Raw genomic sequence first — 20,044 nt, 5'->3', positions numbered from 1 at the left:
GTGGTCTCCGAGCGTTACCTAGCTACAGTTGTCGTAGTGGCGTGAACACCTAGCAACCCGAATAGTTTCACATCAGGAAACGTTTAGTGAGGGGATTGAACTTGACACTGAAACTGACAGCAGCGCCCCGCAGCTCGTAAACTGACTCCCTGTGAGGCTCGGAGTAACAAGTTCAGCCTCAACGCCGGCTCCCTGCCCACTCCGCTGAGTTTATTTTGGAACAGGGGCGCAAACAAAACGTGACAAAAGTTTGAGGAGTGCTGCTGTTTTTCTGCCACGTCGCTCAGACGCGCTCGGAAACGTGCAGGAGAGGATCGGTGGGAGCTAAAACACTGTAATCTGGACTTTAAGGAGGCAGGAGCAGGCACGGAGAGATGAGCGGTCTCCTTCCTGGCAAGCCTTTACAAGCCCTACAACTCACTCTGTTGCTAGGCGATGCACACTGGGAAACACAAAAATGAGGAGGCTGTGTTAAGGGGGGGATTCTTCAAACACCATGGAGGTGTCTTTAGGATGCACTATGATGACGATGCTCTGCAATCGTCGCATGCATGCTCAGCTGCCTTGCACAAAGAGTGGGGGGTTACCCCCTGCTCCCCATGCCTCTCTGGCTTTATTTTGTTTCACAGACAATGGAGCTGTTGGCTTGACCGTGCTTACACGTGCCAGACCAATCGATGCTTTGTTTTGGGAGTGATGCACAATCAGCAGGGTCCTTCCACATGCGATCGGGCAGCAGCTACGCAGACCCCTCCATGAATAATCGATCAGCTCAGCTGATAATGGAGTTTCCCTTCCATGTGGAATCTGTGGCAGAGGTCACACCTCTAAGTCTTTTTCAGAGGTTTTGAGTTTTATCTGGATGTTTTTAAAAATGGGAAAAGTTGGCAGAACTCCTGAGGAGCCTTTTTTTAATGCTTTAAGATTGTAACGGTCTTTCAGAGGTGTAGAAATGATAATCAAATGATCTCACCATGAAATGCATTTTAAATGCATTATATTTCACTGTGGTGTAAAATATACAAAATGCTGGATGTACAGCTACATCTTACATATATATGCTAAAATTCATGTCCGCATCAGTAAACTACTCACTATTGTGAGACTTGGCCTGTGGTTCGACAGACTCCAGCTCCACCGTCTGGAACGACAGCTGGAGATAGTAGTCCTTGCTCTTCTTTGAAGATCTGTTGTGAGCTGGAAGGTCTCTCTAACCAGAACCTGGAGCAGGTGGAGTGCTGGTTCAGGCGCTCCTAAACTGAGCAAATGAAGCATTAAAGGTAAAAACTACTCTTTACGCTGGTGGAGTCTGAGTCGATCCACAGGTTGAGACATTAGCTCTGTTATCTATTATCGCATTTACGGTATGATTTGTTCATGTATTTCAGAAAGCTACATCATTTATTGAATTCTGGGAAGTTAGCTAGTTCTTGTTAGGATTTGTCGGGAGGGATTGTGAACTTTCAAGTCTCATCTCACCACGTGGGATAGGCAGCAGCTTAAATAAGTTCTGAGACTTTTTTTTGCCCACATCATGATACTGGGCACATCCTTTAGACGTGATCACTTCTGTTTTAAAATGAATTTTGGATATAATTATATTCGAACACCTATCAGTGTACCTTGCTTTTAGTATAATGCTGCGTAATCCTGTCTTTCCTGTGGGACCAGGAGCTGAGTTTATGGCACCAGCTAAGCATCTCGCATTAAATACTGTAATTACTGATATTTAAATATAATCATTATTTATCACTCTTGTCTCGGTGAGTGATTACCCACTCTCAGCGAGCTCTGCACTCTCCTATGTTGCTACCACACTGATAGTCATTAACCTAGCCCCTCGCTTTACAGCTTTACTGTTCTAACATGACAGTAAATAAACCCCACAACTGTAAACATAAAGAAACAAACAGAAAATATAATTGATATAAAGTGGGCTTAATATTTTAGCCAGTGTCCATACGAAGATACTCTAACTCTGGATGCAACAATATCAGCAGATGCATGCAATATGAATGGGCACTGTGAAATGATACTTACTTAATCTATAAAATAGGAGTGAATTAAAAAAAAATCATTTAAATCAAAAAGGAATAAACTCACAAACTCAAAATATGTTAGCAGAATTTCTAGTTTGTGTGTTTGTGTTAAGTGACAGACATCTCTGTTTTTGTTTGCTTGAATCTGCCCCATACACCGCACAATTAAGAGTATTGTTTGTGAACACAGTCGCTGGAGTGCTTATTGCTTCTAACAGCCAAGGAGGAGGACTACAACCTATATCTGGAATCCAGTAAAATTATTTTTGAAACCTACCACAACACTTTCTTATTCTTTCCTGTCTCTGCATGACAAACTGTGAGCTTGCTCTTCTTTACTGATGTTAGATGGTGTTAGAAGATCAACCTGATGTTCACAGCCACCACCCAGTTTGAAGTGACCAAAGCAGAATTGTTTCATTTATCTTGCCCAACATGTATTTCTGTCAATTCACATCAAGTTTTGTTGCTTTAATGTGTCCCATACACCACACGGTTACCGTTTATTAACACCTGGGCACTGACCTGAAGTTATTAATCACTACGGAGCATTCAAACTGTACACTGTTCTTGATACACAAACACCAGAAGCCGCATCCAGTCTCAAGATATCACTTTCTGTCACGTTGATGTACCCCATATACTGTACAGCTATCGGTAATATCTGAACAGCACCATCGATTTAGATCTTTAATCACTACAAGAGACTCGGTCATGGAGGGCTGTTACTGCGCTGTTTTCAACCACACAAACACTGGAAACCAAATTAGACATCCACCAAACTCAAAATCTAAACAATATGTACCAAAATAATAACACTGCTAACTTAAGATTTTGAAGGTAAGAGTTCAAACCACAGGTCTTTGTTCTTACTAATGCATATGTTACATTGTTAGAAACAAGTACACAAATCTTTACTCATCAGTGTGGTTAAAAAACCTCTCAACATAAGTAAGTATACTTTAAACTTTGTATTAAGTTGAAGGCATTTCTCACACAGTGTAGTCAGCCTTTTTAGAGCAGCTGTTTGTATTGTTTGATTCTTTCACCCACATTACTAATTTATTTGGGGTTCCTGTTTTTGTGTATGATCAATGCATCACCTTCCCCTTTTTTCCCCAATCTGTTAATATAATCTTACACTTGGCTGTTTTGGTGCTGTGAGTAAAAAGCAACTTGTCATCCTGTGGTGTCGATAGCTTCTCTAAAGTGTACCCTGCTTTTAAACATGACATTCATGCAGGGTAAGAATTAAAGGTTCACTTAACCTCGTGCCCTCTGGCTTGGATTGTATTGCCTTAAAGGCACAACATTTCAGTCTGTATATGCAATTAGGGGTAAAGTTTTGCCTTTTTACAGTCTTGTTCCTACCGTGTGTGGGCTTGGCCTTGTCAGAGCAGCCTATTCACAGCATTGGCATGCATCAACACTGAATTCCTCTTCTCCTACTGTCAGTGGTAGATCATAACAGGTGCTGTTATTGTTTTCATTAAGCTCCTGTGTCTTTGAATGCTTGCCGTTTGTCAGCCTTTTAGAATAGCCTGACGTCAGTGCTTGCTTCGTTCCCTTTGCCCTGCTTTTTGCATTCGTTTCCTGCATATCTTTAAAGAGCATGCTTTCTTTTTTGGCTTTCCTGCGCTGCCCTCTCATTACATCCACATAGTTTGGATTTTTTTCCCTGTAGTTGGTAGATTGGTATGTAACATTAGACCTCTTTTTAGGTCATGAAAGCAACGTGTTTGTGTGCATGTGTGAGTGAGACAGGAAATCCCCACCTATATGACTAAAACATTTTCTTCTCATGGTCAAGAGGCTGTCTCCTCTGAGGTTATTGGTACTGAAACTGCTAGATTACAGAATGTCTGAGTTGACCAGACTTGTGTGTGTGTGTGTGTGAGAGTGTGGACTACGTTTCATTTAAGACCTTTATGTGGAAACCAAAGTTGATGTTGATCAAAGTTATTATGTGTATTTCTACACCTTTTTCAGATAGTACTGCATGTTAAGCTGTTATTATCATGGACTGATGTCAGCTGCCTGTTGGTTTGAGGAAGCCACCCGTCTCATGATTCAGTTGCTTGTAGATCCACATAAAGCAGGAACAACTTGAAGTATTTGCTTTCTGTTGGAGTTTATCAGTCTCTCACATCAACTTCATTGTGACTGATGATTGCATTGAATGGTTTTCTCTACACTTACAAGTAGTTATGGCAACCAAATGGGCAACCTAGAAACTTTTGACTGTATATCTCTCCTGGTGAGAGGCAACCTTTCTCCAAAGAAGCGCGGTCTGACTTGAACTGACTGCAATCCCTCTGAGTTGGATCAGTGAAGGTTTGCATGTAACTGTGGAGGAATTTGTTTATTTTTCCAGATCTCTGAGGTTCTGTCTGGACTGTGAATACAGAATTTATAAAATAATATGAATTTTTGTTTACGCAGATGGTAACAGGCTAGTTAATCGTTGTGTTATTGCAAGAAGATTGCATGCAATTGTCTGCTTGACCACATTTAATCACAGACTGATACGAGACTATTTTGTTGCCAATTTATTGCCAACTTTATGCATCAAAATAGCATTGAAGACAGCACCTGACATGCCTGTCTTTAAAACAACCATTTCAAAGGCAATGTGATCAGAAGTTTATTCCACATGTCACAATAATCCTGGTTGCAACGGCGTCTCTAACCAGTTTTTTCCCATGTGTGAGTGTAGCCAGGTTTAGTTCTGGACTTTGCTGGTGTAATTGCAACATGCTGTCATGTTACCCTTATATTGTATATTGTATAGCTTTCTTGTTATATGTAAAATTGTATTATATTATTTAATTTTATTTAATTTTTTTTACTTTAAAATATTTTACTTGCATTTTTAATCACTCTTATATTTAAATGTTCATTTTCTATTTTATCTAGGGATTGAGAGTAACGAAGTTTCTATTCTCTGTATGTCCTGTACATGTGGCAGAATTGACAATAAAGTTGACTTTGACTTTGACTTTGATATTTTCAAGTTATTGCCGCAAATGCAATACAAGATACTGACTCATTAATCAGTGTCCAAAAGTAGTTTTAAACATATTTTAGTGATCAATATATAATTGTCTGTATAGGGTGTGGTGAGTAAAGACATGACCTCAGACACCACCCATGTTTATGTAAGAGGGTGGTGTGCCAAGTTATCAGCCAAACCCGGCGAGCTGTTTCCATAAACTGTAAAAGTACCATCATCCCTGCTCCGGCCCTGGTCACCCGGTGCAAAGTCATCCAAAAGTATCTGCCAGGCTGTAATAGAGATCACATCCTGCTGACTTCCTTTATGGAGTGTAAAATCCTTACAGATTTACTGTGATCTGTATCTATAAGCTGCTTCTGTGTTTGGTCATGTGTGAGCATGTGCTGGTAGGGCTGCACAACTATGCTTCGTCACTGTTTCTCCCAGAGAACGATATTAAAAATAGATGCTGTCAGGGCAATAGATGAAAATGAATTATTGGACTTAAACATGGTATTTAGTGTTGGTGAAACTGGCTGCTTTGAGTTTGTGATCAGAAAAGTAGAACTTTTTCTATGTGGTGTTATTTTGGACTAACCACTGTTAGTTCTCCAAAGTGCATCTTTTAATGAAAGCGCAAGTCTATTTATGGCGAAAAAGCTAGAAAATGAAGTCTTGAGTCACCAACTCTGTCTTTTGTTTCATGTTCTATTTTAAATAATAGGATGTAACACATTTACACCTGCTTTTAACAGTGCAGGGTGCTTCCAGTTTACTCTGTCATTCCGAGACACCAGTAAGGACGTCTGGGTCTAAACAGCATGACTTCGAGGAAAGAAATAGTTCATGTAATCTCCTTTAGCCATATGTCTAGACATATGGTCAGTGTTGCTTTGGTTCATTGTTAGTAGGCCGTGTTGGTGCCTAATAAACACCACTTGAGGCAAGAAGAGAGCCTACAATACCAATTAAGTGTATTTGGATAGCCTTCTCTTTGTTAGCAGTTAGTGCTCTAGTCCACAGTTACAGCTCCTTCTATTTAATCTGTCGAGCAACGGTGTCAGTACTACTTAAATAGCTACACGAGTCCTCAAGCATTACTGTGCACCTACACTAGAGACAGTCCTCCTTTCTGTAACTTGACTGAGTGTATCTGTAATGATTTATGGATCTCTTTTGAGTGTTCAGCCAGGAGGAAGGAATACAACACCCTGCCTTTCCCCACCCCCTCCATCCCTGTTCAGCATCAGCACAATCCTCACATTTCACGCTTCCTCTTTACCATTAACTCATTCTATATATGAAGTCTGTGGGACTGGAAAGAGGATTATTTATGAATGTGAAGCTATTTTCACACAACACTGCAGCCCTGAACTTTTCTTGGCTTTACCCGTCAGAGCTGTCCTGGAGGAAACACTGGGCAGCGAATAATTACATTCTTCCAACGTGTTTTTAAATGACTTGTTTTGTCCACCCAGCAGTCCAAAATCTAAAGAGTCACTGTGCTGTCCTGTGGCCCTTGGCCTCGTGTCCATTTTGGCTGCTGAACCTGAATTTTTCTTACTGGTTAACAATTCAAGGCTTATACAGGAAATTACTTCACCTGCTTTGCATCTGTATGAACTTGTTTCCTCCCAAGATGTCTGTCTCGTTTCTCCTGGGAGGCTCATGTCTTTCAGATTAGTTATCATTTGCTTTGGTTTGACTGTTGCTTTAGTTTAAGGCACATATGGGTTCAGGTTGGTGCAGGTTCTGTTTGGTTTATATCTTTGGTTTATATCTCTGACCTTTTCTTAAATCTAAACCTTTTGGAAAACTGTTGCTGTGCTGAAAATGCCTCAGGATTCCTCAATCCTGCTTGGATCTGCATTTCTGTGTTGGTGCCAGAAGTTGAAAGACATCTGCAAAGAAACACCCAAACGCACTGGAGTCGTGTGCAGAGAGTACACTTGTAGAGGGGTTGACCTGCAACTGCTTAAATTTCAGGGTCATGCTGTAGATCTGTGGTCCCGGGTGTGAAATGCTGACGTGTTAAACAAGACAAACATCGATCTGCGCTTTAGGCAGACTTTACTCAATTATCTTATTCTGTTGTTTTGCTGTGGATGAGCCATCCATCCCACACCTAGATTTTTCAAAACAATTACAGCACATTGTTGTTGGATATAAAACCTCCAACTAGGGCTGGGCCATATTATACCGTTCACGATAATACCGGTATAATGTTAGGCAACGATAGGAAAATGAAATATCGCGATAGAATATGAGTAAAACGCGCATGCGCAGTGCCTTTGTTTTCATACGCACATGGCCGATTGTTGAGTGAAACAGATGAACCAGAATTGGTTTGTAAAAATGGTGCAACTTCAGTGATGTGGAACTGGTTTGGTGTTTGTCCGTCAGATACACGATAAAGCACATTTTTTTGCAGAACATGCAAGCGGCCGTCGTTATTGTCGTATTTGACGGACTAAGATGCTCTTAAATCTGGGAGTAATCTGGGTCCTAAACCCCCCTCTTCAGGTCAAACGAACACTGCAGCATCACTGAGAGTTAAAAACTGTCTAAATTCTTTCATCTTTAATAAAACGATCAGCATTGCTGCTTTACCAGGTGTAACTATGAAGTTTAAATTCCAGGCATCCATGAAAACAGAATTTATTACATTTAACGGAGTTAGAAGTTAGCAGGAAGCTAGCGGAAGTTAGCTCGCTAGTTTCGCTAGTTACCTACGCATGATATTGCATGTTCTGACAAGAGATTTCTGAAAAAATTCAAACGTACAGCTCTGCTATCACTTCCAACATAAATGAAGACAGGAAACTAAACAGCAGTGACGTTTGTAGGGTTACTGAAGTTGGGCTAGCTGGTATATAATGATGTGCTACGTGATCGCTAGCGACACAGCTATGTTAGCATAACATAAACAGTGAAGCTGGGGGACGAACACTAACACTTTTCCACTTATAAAAGTTAACGTGAAGGTTCCTCATGGTTAGAGACAAATGCAATCGCATGGCAGGACCAAACTTCAGTCAGGAGAACAACTGAGATAATCCATCCACAATACGAGGTTAGTCATTAATATACTGCAACAACATGGGAATAGAGCAGCTGCCAGAGAATTCAACATTAATGAATCAATGGTACAGAAGTGGAGGAAGCAAGAAGAATGAGTTTAATAAAGTTTGATTTATCTGACTGCTTTGTTTCGCTTAATGTGCCTTATAATCCCGTGCACCTTATGGTCCGAAAAATACGTACTGCACACTGCAGTGTAATGTTGCAAAGCACCTCTTTTTAACTTCAGTGGATATTATACATGGTTATGCTCAGGATATGTCAGCCCATTTCTACTGGAAATGCCTTTTGGTTAAACTTTCAGCAAGGAATTTGCATTTGCACTGTTAAATTTTTATAAAGCTTTAATGTACATAAAAACCAGCTTCTTGTTTAAGTGAAAATAAATGGAAGGTTGTCTTTTTGCGCTAGTAATGTTGTGGAGTTGTATTTTGTCTCGCATCAATTATATCGTCAGTTATATCGTTATCGCAAATTTTCAAATATATATCGTGATAAATATTTTTGGCCATATCGCCCTGCTCTACCTCCAACCTGTTCTTTTGAGTGAGGGCTACTGGAAAAAGCTGCCTGCGTTTTGGTGCTATGAGCCCTAAGCAAGAAAAAAGAAACTGAAACTCTATGCAAAGGAGTAGAGTGCAATCAATCTAACCAACTGCTGAAACTGTTGGCTGTGGAGTTTCTGTTCTTTACAGATAAGCGTCCAAACCACAACACCAAGGAAGACAAAACAGACTCGATAGAAGCACAATACAATAAGGTAATCGTCCTTTTAAACACAGCTCCAGTTTGCTTCAAAGTTCAGTTATGAATAAATGATTGCACATTCCAGTATCACACCTTTAATGCCCGTGATCTTTAGCGTATGAGAGCATTTTCTAAACGCAGTGGTTGTATCTTTTAATTTAGATATGTTTATTTGAATCAGTCCATTTTAACATAGGGGCTGTTTTCATACCTGCTCGGGCTCATTTGTGCACAAATGAGATAAAAATGAATCCTTGTGAGGAGAAAACTTCCATTTATGAGGAAGCCAAGAATCCACTCCACAAAATTGTTCTAAAGACCTGCTGGTTGAAATATGAGGCTGAACTCGTATAAGAAAAATCAAGTAACATTAGCCTAGCGTATGTGTAGTGTATGTAGGGGTCAGGCACACTCTGTTTGCCTTCAAATTTCTCACCAGTTTTTCAAGGATTTTTATCATGCCTGACGTAAGAGCAACTTGTCTTTAATAATTTAGAGATTTGGTGGTATATTTACCTGCATAGACTACAAGGTGCACTGTGCATCCCTCGATTTTGTGGAGACTGCATCGCTTTCAGTGAGAGTGATTTGAGCTGGGTTGGAGTGCAGCCGCTCCTGTTAGCCGTGACTCCGCGCAGAGCGCTTTAAGGATCGCTTTCATAACCCAGATTCCCGCTGAGAGTACATTCTGGCCTCAGCTGGTCATCCGCTGTAATCCCCGACTGGCATGACCTTTCATTTCTCCTCTCATCTCCTCACTTTCCTTCATTGAGTGGATTTGGCCAATACTGAGTGACATGTGTCTCAATGTTAAGGCATCAACTATAAGACTCTTATTTTCTACAAATCCTTCCCTTCACACTGAACGTTGTTTCAGACGGGCCTAAAAATTAAACGCTGATGGCTGCACGCTCATGCAACAAGTGCGCTGTCTGATATTGATTATGATTATTATGATTAACCTGCAGGTTTAGAGGATGAAAGTAGAGAGGCATCTTGAAGCTCAGGGCCAGACAGACGAGGTCACATGCTGATGGGCTAAATGGATCCTCGCTGACTGTTCATTTGATCTCGTTTTGTATCGATTGCTCCCTTAGTGAACTGGTCTGTTTATGCCTCTGTGGTCATTTGTGCTTAATGGTTTTATTTGTGGATGTCACATAGTCTTTGACCTGGGTTTTCAGTCATTTGTTAAACAGTTTCCACTGAAGCTGGAGCTCAAAGGAACATTGGACAATAGTAGCGTATCAGTTTTTGTACGTGGCCGGGACAGACAATGATAATTGTCCCATGTGGTCTAACACAGTTTTTCCCTTTGACTAACACTCAGTCTTTCTTTCTTAACAATGCTCCCTCTCAGCCTTTTCCCATAATGCCCAGCTCTGTGAGTGATGATTTTACTCTACACTTGGAATCAAAAGGCTGAAAAGAACATATTGTCTTAGATGTAGAACTTTCTTTTATTTTGGGCACACTTAGAAGTTGAATGTTTCTTTCTCAACAAGCTCTGGGCTTTTTGTCTCTGCTTGTACCTTCAGGCTTCTTTCCTTGCGTCAGTCAGCAGTTTCTAAATTAGCCCAGAAAGTCCTGATTGGACTCTAATAACTCTTGAATTGGGCTTTTTTTTAACACGTCTTGTTGCTGTGAGACTTAAAAAAAAGAAAAAGAAAAAAAGGAAGTCATCTCACAAGAGATATGGGTCACTTGAGGTCTCAAAGGATCCATGTTACACTATTTTCTCACAAGTTTAAGATTTTGTAATTGGAGCACAGGTATTAATGCATGAGATGGTGAGGCATTTTTTAATTTTTTACTGAAAGTAAAACAATGAATAATTCAAAGCTCTACAGAGGAAGCTGGTCCTGGCAATTATGCAGCTCTTACTTTAACATGTTTCAGACAGTTTAACATTGTAAACTGACACAGTCTTATGGCAGCGTTACTCCCAAATGACAGTGGTCTCCTGATGCAGCTTTGACTCAAACTGCTCAGGAACAGTTTGATGGTTAAGCTCGATTCTTGGAGGACCCAAAGGATCAGAGATGAGATTGTGGGATCTGCTCTGTAGTCTTAAGTGCAACCTGTTAATATAGTGCTGTTCACCCACCACTTAAATAAAAAATGATGCCACCTGCGATTGATTCACTCATGGACAGTCCCCTGTCTAATTTAGTAAGGCGTGCCAATCAGCGTGTACCTGCACTTCCCATCTCTTTTTCCTGTTTGCTGGCTGGGAGGCCTGGGTTGTTCCTGTGGCGCTCTGTGACATTTATTCAGCTTGTTCCCCAGAGACGACCTGCAGTTGAATGTACTCTAACTCAAACCAGAGCCTGCAGTGATCTCACCGAGGCTACAGAACAGAACAAGTACTACTGCAGAAATTGTGGATTTGTAGTTTATCTGGGAGATGAGAAACTGGATGTTATTTTTCTTTTTTTGGTATAAAATATTTGGCAAATAAAATATGTCACTGTATTTGCATTTATTTAATAAGTCACTAGAGGCCGTGTGCTTTCATTGAGGACACCACAGTATATGTGCTTTGATTAATGGGTATTTTTATTATTCCTGCAGGTCTTAAAACTATAAACATGACTTTGTGTAAATGAGGCACGTCGTGGTGACAGGCTGTAGTGTGTTTTTTTTAAAGTCAGTCCACGTGAAGTCTGCATGTGATGTTTTTATAAATTTTCATAATGCGTGTGAATAATGGGCTGTGAAGATTGAATCTGACTGTTAAACTGCTGTGTTTGGCCCTTTTTATTTAATTAGTTGTACAGAATCATGTTAATCGTGGTGGTTTAAATGCTCGCTGACATTTTGCAGGAGACATCTGTGCCAGTTTGTTTAGGTTGACAGCTGGCTTTGACTTCCCTCGCTGTCTGTAGAGCAGTGGTGTTTAACAGCACCTCTGTTAAACCATGATTGTCTGGAGGACCATATAAAAAGGCAGCCAGGCAGTGCAGCCTTTCCCAATATCCCAGGGTGACGCACATCTCCAACCATAGCAAGACTGAAACCCTGTGGGTTGCCAGATTTTTATTTTTTTAATTTTTTCCTGTGCAGATTCCTCTGTGTGACCATAAAATGTGTTTTTAAACCAGTTGAAACTGCAGAGAAGATTGAATTTCCCATTTTGCTCATGAGAAGATATGCAGGTGTGCCGGAGCGTGTCCAGCCAAGCCAAAACAATGAGTCATTCACAGTTTGAGTCCAGAGGTTACAGACGTGTGCACTGGGATCCTTTCCTCTCACGCGGCACCATGCAGAGAGTTCTCAGTGCTGTGAAGCTCCTTTCTGAGCCTAACAAAGGAGCAAACTGTCAGTGCTGCAGGCTCGACCCGTGCACTCTGCTTTGGTGGTGACATCTTTATCTGTGCTTGTGTCAAACCAAACTGTGTCACACTGGCTGCTAGTTGCCCTTCCCCACTTTCTGCATTCTGAAATAATGATTCATAGCAAACATGGGGGAATAAATACATGTTGCATTTTGACACTACAACAGATTACTCACAGGCAAACAACTTGTTGGATGATGTCAATAACGGGAATATAAAAGGATTTTCCCACATCCTGTTGGAACATTAACTCCCACCGGTGGAACTGATTGTGATCAGTCAGATCTCCTTCACACAAAGATGAAGGAGATCTGACTCAGTCACTCCAAAGTTACAGTAACTTTACCTGTATAGCATTTTGTAAAACCTAGAGTTGATACAAATACAGATTCAGGCATACATTCTTATATATAGTTTCATTCAGGCATTTAGTGTGACCCATATTCAAAAGGAAAGGATTAAAGAAAAAGCCTTGATCCCAGGGCCAGAGAGGCTGACTACAGTAGTCTGTAAGCAGGAGCCATTTGTATGTACTTCCATTAAAATTGTAAAACACCTTCTAAATTTCACTGGAAGCCAGTGAAGGGAAACAAGTGTAGGGGTGATGTGGAATCACAGGCTACCTGGTTAGAGAGTGAGTTAGTAGTGTTTATTATCCCTTTGGAAATTCTCTGTATTCATTTCAGATAAATACAACCACAACAAAGATGACCTCAGAGACACGGTCGATGTTAACAAAGTGTTCCATAGCAACAGCAACATTGCTATCCTTTGCCCACCGCTCGTGACTCACAAAGCCAGGTCACATTGTTGTTGAGTTACCGCGTGAAGTTCTGTAAAAAATTCGACACAGAGTTATTTTAAATGGCATTGCAAGCATCACCTCGAGGGTGTGCGACCTGAGCTGGAATGCGGACACTTTGGATCGTAGAATTTAGCGGCCTTGCTGTGTCATCTGGACCAGTTCGTGTGAAAAATAGCTCACAGTAATCTAGGAGAAGAAAATGACCTGTGTGTGTGTTCCAAGTTACAGGCTGATGGTAAAGGCTTGAATTCTGTTGTGGTGTTTTTTGTTTTTTTTTTGTTTTTTAGATAAAAGAAACCAGACTGGATGAGTTTACAGATGTAAGTTGAAATGTTTCCGAACAATAATACCGTGATTCTTAGCAGCTGATTTGACGTCGCAGGCGAGGGGGACCAATTTTGTGGCCGCCCTCCTTAATAAAGCTGTCGGGGCCAAACACAAATCATGAGTCCCTCGGGCTGAAAAGACTGTTACTGTTATTTATCTTTTATTTGTTCTCAGCGCTTGTGCAATCATGTCTTGTATTTGGAGATGAGCTTTCATCCATTTTCAAGCAGAGAAACACTATTAATGTCAGCTGGAAGCAGAAAAGATCGCAGTGACAAAATGACTCTGTTGACAGCATGGCTCTGGTGGTGATTTGTGTTTTTTGTGCCTGTATGGCTGCATCTCTCTTCCTCTTTGGGAGCTCCACAGTATGAACTGCATTATTTAGTCTGCACTCGCGGCACAGCGGAGTGCTCCTGCTGTTTCCACAGTGATTAAACTGTTGCATCTCCCTAATTGTCCATTACATTTTTTGTACAAAGGCGGCACTTACATGCGCCTGCTGCCTTCATTTGCAGATTTTTAACTTGTTTTAAAAATATTTTACAAATATTTCACTTCCCTTTTCTCTTTCATCGTCTTCAGTCTTTATTTGTCTTAAAATGTCTCGATGCCTCTGTCTGTCCTTTGTCACCCTCTGTCCATCTGAAAATAGAGGCATGGCCAGAAAGAGCAGAGTGATACTCATCCTTTCTGACCTTCCTCTGTGTTGGCTTTGACCAAAAGACTCGGCACAATCACCACTGCTTTACCACTTCTGCACAGGCTCATCGACCAAATCCCTTTGATTATAATTCCCAAGACTTCTGTGCCGTCTTGCCTCTCCTAATCTCTTGTTGCATCAAAAGGACCCATCTCCCTCTGTAGTTTTAGCTTCATTAAAACTTCATGAAAACTTCTGGGTAATGATCGAATCTTAAAGTAGCGGCCAAGACCATCACGTTATGTTTTCTGCCTTTTACCACTAGAGGAGATGGACAGCTGCAGCTGGGCCTTGCTGCCATATCTCACTAATAGCATGTTTGGTTAACCCTTCAGACCCAATCTTAAAATTTAGGCGGAGACATAGTGTATAAATACACTATGAGTTCTAATTTAACCTGATGGGATAATGATTGTTGGGCAAGCAGCGGTTGGGCGGGGAGTGTGGACACCCAAGTTTGTGAATGTGATAACTCGGGAACAAGACGATGTAGAAGTTTGAGATTGATACCATAGATGTATCTGGTAGTGTGTGTATGTTGATATTGTGATTCAGCATTGCACTCCTAACAGTTGTTCAGTTGTTATAGGTTAACCCTATTTTTAGTGTTTTTGCTCCTGTGGTGTTTTGTCAGTTTAAATGGATCTCCCTCACCAGTGGGTTTGTTTATGCAGGTGTGAACACAGTAATTGCACTCAGGTGTGGACCAGATCAACCAGACTGAGACCAAACCCTTGATGCCAAGTGATTGCACATGATTTAACCTTCATCTGACCCAACTGTCAGGTGTACTCTGCAAGTTTAAGCTAATCACCTTGCTCTAGCCACGTATCTATTGCTTTCTGGGATATGTCTACTCTGATATGAGTGCAGTATATGTGCACAGTACACAACATGTAGCAAATAGGTGTAAAAGTAAGTGGGGGCTCACGGCTTTAGAACAGAGCGGCTTCTTCCTGTTTTTACTTTTGCTGCTGCTGTCCCCAGACAGTAAGAGGACCGGACGTCCTCTCATGGTTAATAGTGACACATTTTGGTTTGCTTGGAGTAAAACATGGAGGGGAAAAAGCTGTATGTTTATGAATGAATTTGGACAAGGATTATCTGGAATGGGATTCTTGTTCCCGGGTAGAGGAGACTGGAGCAGGAACTGGCAGAAGGATTAGTGTAACGTCTCCAATTATTTTGAAGAGAGAGCTGAGTGTAAATGTGATGCTATTAATGTTCCTGGTTGATCTGATTTCCTTCCCCTCGTGGCCATGAGCTGTGGGAAATGACCAAAAGAATAAGCATTACAGAGATAAGCAGCAAAGATGAGCTTCCTGTGAAACCATTAAGGAGGGGCTGAGAGTCGAGCCAATTCTTCTCCTCATCAGGTGCCTCCTGAGTGCCTTGTAGGTGAGGTGTTTTGGGCATGTCCACACTGGTGAGATTGGGAAAGCCTCAGGGTTTCACCAGAAGAGCTGGATGGTGCATTCTGGGAAAGAGATGTGTGGGCGTCTCTGCTTAGACTGCCAGTGCTGCAATCCGGACTGGGAATAAGCAGCAGAAGGTGGATGGATGGATAAATGGAAGATTATTCAGCTTTTAGATATTAGAGAAAGTAAAATAACAGAGGTGATGGAAAAGGTTGTAAGACGTGACAAAGACTCAGTCATGAATAATTCTTTCTGTGCTCCAGTTTTTGATATGCAGACTGGCTATAAAACTGAAATTCAGTGAAATAACCACAGATTTCAGGAGCTTGAAGTGTGAGCTGAACACAATCTGACATTGTCATACATTGCGAAATGCGTCAGAGATGCTCTTTGTGCAGAAATCTCATCACTTTAATGACCTGTTATCGCAGTCGGTTACAGGAACATTTGATCCAGACATCACACACATTACGTTCTTCTCAGTTTACTGTGAGCTGTTGTTTTTTTTTTTTTTTTTTTTAGAGGTTTCTCACATCAGCAGTTGAGCGATGAAGCAGCAGTACATTTTTCCTGGTTCGCCTCTTCTTCTGCAGCTGGGAGTGTTGAAACTTGTCCGAGGCAGGAGGAGACTGAGGGGATGGCAGCAGGATTTGATTGGAAGAGTGAACTGTGTGATTATGGGCTGCATACGCCTCAGTGACTGATTGTCAGAGGCTCCTTTATCAGGGGTTATTACGAGTCTGTGATACTGTTGCTTTAACCTTTGTCATATCAAAATTTAAACATGTAAAGAAATGTGTGGATTCAACATGAACTGTGTGGGCGACTCTGTCAAACCTGTTTTATTTCCAAGGATAATTTTGTTTCAACTTTCAGTGCAGCAGGAAAACCGGGAAAAATGAGCTGTGTTTTTATGACAATCAATCAAAGAGTTCCTTGGTATGCATTTGGTGCATATGTCTGGTTTATGTCTATTGTAATGATTTAACTTCAGAGGAGTGACATTGAAATTAATGAATGAGTTAAAGTGTAACTATAAGTCACAATCTGATTTCCATTCCTGTGCTGAGATTTCAGTTTCCCAGTCTTTGTTCCTTATAATGTGAACTCTGCAGATGATGTAAACGTATGATAATGTACGTGATGTAAACGTCACACATGCCTAGACAACCACAGGCCACTGGGGACAGACTGGTTGGTGAGTGGTTGCTGGGTGAAATGTGTCGAAAAGAAGCTCTAAAAGTCTGCTTCGTTATTGCTTTAGTTGCAAGCAAATTTCACGAAAGACGCATACTGAAAATGGAGACTGTTCTCCGTAAAAGTAAAAGTCGTGTCTTACTGGTGCAACTTTTACTTTGAAGGCAAACGGTCTCTGCTATCAGTATGCGTCACACTTTTCAGTTTCACATTAAGTTCAGTGAGTAGTTGATGTGAGTTTGCTGCAGTCAGTCATAGTTTCCAGGAAAGCTACGAACTTGTCTGCAACCTGCTTGCAACCAAAGCCATTGCAAGGAGGAGGTTTTTAGAGCAGTGCAGTATACGTCTTCGTGACCAGTTTTACCTAGTGACTCCCAGTAACCTCCAGCATCAACTCGCCATTTTGCTGGGCAATACACATTTTTACCTTGCAGCCACAGGTTACTATCGAAGAGTTTGTATTCCCCGATCACTGGCTGGTCTCTAAACCTCTGTGACTGAGAGCTACATATAAAGAAAACACACTGGCAGCTAATTATACTTATATCCTTTGGACAAAACCAGCTGTGTTTGCAGCACATGACCATCTGACCCAGAAAGGGACCAAAATGTAGCACCCTGCTTTATTTATCCGCTCCATCCTTTGAAGAAGATTGCTTAATTAGACCATCGTGCTCACTGATAAGCACAGGCTCTACCTGTCCTGTCCCCCTCCTCTCAGCTAACAGCAGCTCTCCATCACCTGCTCTCTCAGGCTTATTTACAGGCAGTGTCACCCGTGAGCAGCTCTCACTGACCGGCCGAGAAGCCTTTGAAGTTTGCTCTAATCAGCACCGCAGCTGCACAGAGGCTGCTGCTGGTGGGGGTGTTAGTTGTGCTAATGCAAATGTGACCAATATGAAAATGGATTATTATTGCATATAAAGTAGTACTCTGGGTGTATGCACCAGGCTAAAAATAGCTCCAGTTCCAGAGTTGCTAATTTGAACCGCTATCGTGCCAGCTTTTGAAGAAAGCTGTTGTTTCGTTCTCATTTGTCTCATCTGCTGAACTTGAAGGCTCGGCTTGTTATCTGTGCAGTCTTGTCTTACGATCGCCTTCCCAGATCCTCCCTCGATAAGGGATTCCTGGGTCCCTGCAGTCAGGGTGAACTGCTGGTCACGCGTGGCTCAGCGGATCGCCTTTCAGAGCCTGTGCGTGTTCTGTGATTGGCGTCTCTCCTCATCCTTGAATCACTCGGAGCATTTACTGAGCACGTCTGACAGTTTGTTGAAATTCATTGGAGCAGACCTGTCAGCGGCGTGGCTTTTGTGTAAACACTGAAAGTCTCTCAGCTGAAGCTTCGCTGTCTCTTCTACAAACACCAGCAGGCATCCAAGGTTAGAGATGTTATGACCGTGCAGGTTAAGCCTGTGTTTCTATCCATTACAGAAAAGGTGAGATGAGGTAAGAAAAAGAAGAGTGATAAGGAGAAGTAAGGTGAGGCAAAGAAAGAAAAGGAATGGAGAGGGAATGTAAGGAAATGAAAGGTGGGCCAAAGCAAGGAGTGAAAAAGACGAGGAGAGGTAGGGAAAGGCGGCGGGGGGGGAAGTTAAATATAAAACAGTATGGAGCGGAATAATTTAAAACTTAAATAAAACACAATGAAAAGTAAAATTTAAATAAAATATTAAACGATGATTCACTTTAGTCACATAAAAGCAGAATATAGCACAGCAAAGTGGCTTTATAATGCAGTATAAAAAAGCTTACTGTGGGTAGTAAAAGAAAAACGAACCAAAAACAAGCACAGCAGATATGAGATGAGATTACAGCATCTCAGATTAACAGTGAAATAAACTGTATTAACATGAGAGAACAGATGCTCTGCTGGATGCTGCGTTTGTGTGCAAACATCTCGAGCGCCTGCCCCTCCTAATGGACATTTATGGCCTCCACAGACTGCTTGTAACTTGGTTTCAGTGATGAATAGCAGCTAGTGATTCTCCACCACAGATTCTATTATAGTGAGTGTTTTTCTTATCCAGGCACTAATGTAACTGCAGGATCAGCTCAGCAGGAGAGCTTCATCTGCCCCCCCACTCAGGAGCTCAAAGAGCTCGACCTTGGAGTGGGGCGTTCACTGTCAGACTCGCCCATTACTTAAGTGTCGGTTTGGTTGGAGCTGCTTTTAGACCATTAAAAACCATTCTCCATAACCACTCACACTGGGTTGGTTTGGCTGGAGAACAAAGGAATATTATAGGCTAGCAGCTGTTTCCAAATGGTTTATGTTCCCTAAATTATATGGTGTCTTAAATTGCTGTTTACAGTAACTGTGTTCAAAAAGCTTTGGAAAACTGAAATAGTTTTTTGCACATCAATGGTCTCCTTTTATATTTGTTCAGCAGTTTTTAAATTAAGTACTTATTTACATTTACAAAATGGGAGCTAGTTAAAATGTTCCTCAGAAAAGGCATAAAATTGTTTCGTGCTGTGCCATTAACTACATTTTTATATCAGTTACGGTTTTTGCTCCATGATATAATGAAAACAAAATCAATACCATTTTTTTATTTTTTTATTTTTTAATAAAATCAGTTGAACCCCTGTCCTGTACAGCTACGTGTTTTCGGTTAAAAAGCCCAGTCTCACTCTCTGTTTAGTTCGGCTCGAGCCAACATGGTGTAAAAGTGAGCCACTGGTCAACAAGGGAAGAACTCACAGCGTTTTCATAGTTAATGGTATCCGTCCACGGCTGGCTTCATCCCTCGGTGTCTCGCTGTGGCTGCCAAGTCCCCCGCAGCCTAGGCTTTTCTTTGTCGCCATCTGCACCCACAGCCTGTGGTGGAGGCTCAGGCACGCAGGGACGGGCGGTTGCCCTTGTGAAATGGGCTTTATGATCAAAGTCCCATCAGCTGGTCTCGACCTAACTGGCAGTTTACGCTCGCCACTGACACCCTTGCCAAGGGAGCCGTGCGCCAAAACTAATGTCACTGGTGTCGTGCATGCGTGGGTTGGTCTTTACTGGCATTTCAAAGATAAATCAGCGCCGGAGCTCAGAGGGAAATTTGGAAATGACCTTCTGTAGAAACTTTGAATAATTCTTTGCAATCACTTTGTTTCCTGTTTTGACTTCCTCACTTCCTATATCAGCACTGATGCAGGGACCTTTGGGTTGCATAAGCTACTGCTCAGGACTAGACTGCAGCTTGCTTTAAACACCAGTATCAGTGTTAATGGATTGGTGTGATTTTATTTATTTATTTATTTTGATCAATGGGGTCAAAGAAACCCCTCACATTAAACATTCTAAATGATTGGAATCACAATATTTTGTACAGTGCTATCGGCCTTCTTGGCGACCATCATCCTATCGGCTTTTGGTGTGTCAGTTTTATGGAATGGAAGTGTT

At 41.5% G+C, this 20,044-nt stretch overlaps 1 protein-coding gene across 2 annotated transcripts in view; it reads left to right on the top strand.

Annotated features, from left to right (window-relative positions):
* Positions 1–20,044, top strand: part of ldlrap1b (low density lipoprotein receptor adaptor protein 1b) — a 47,587-nt gene that overhangs the window by 492 nt on the left and 27,051 nt on the right. The gene's annotated exons all lie outside the window — the stretch shown is intronic.

This window comes from Simochromis diagramma, unplaced genomic scaffold (genome assembly GCF_900408965.1).
Source record: "Simochromis diagramma unplaced genomic scaffold, fSimDia1.1 OVJJ01000305.1, whole genome shotgun sequence".
Classification (NCBI taxonomy): domain Eukaryota; kingdom Metazoa; phylum Chordata; class Actinopteri; order Cichliformes; family Cichlidae; genus Simochromis; species Simochromis diagramma.
Note: the sequence above shows the minus strand (reverse complement) of the source record. Positions and strands in the feature narration are given on the sequence as shown.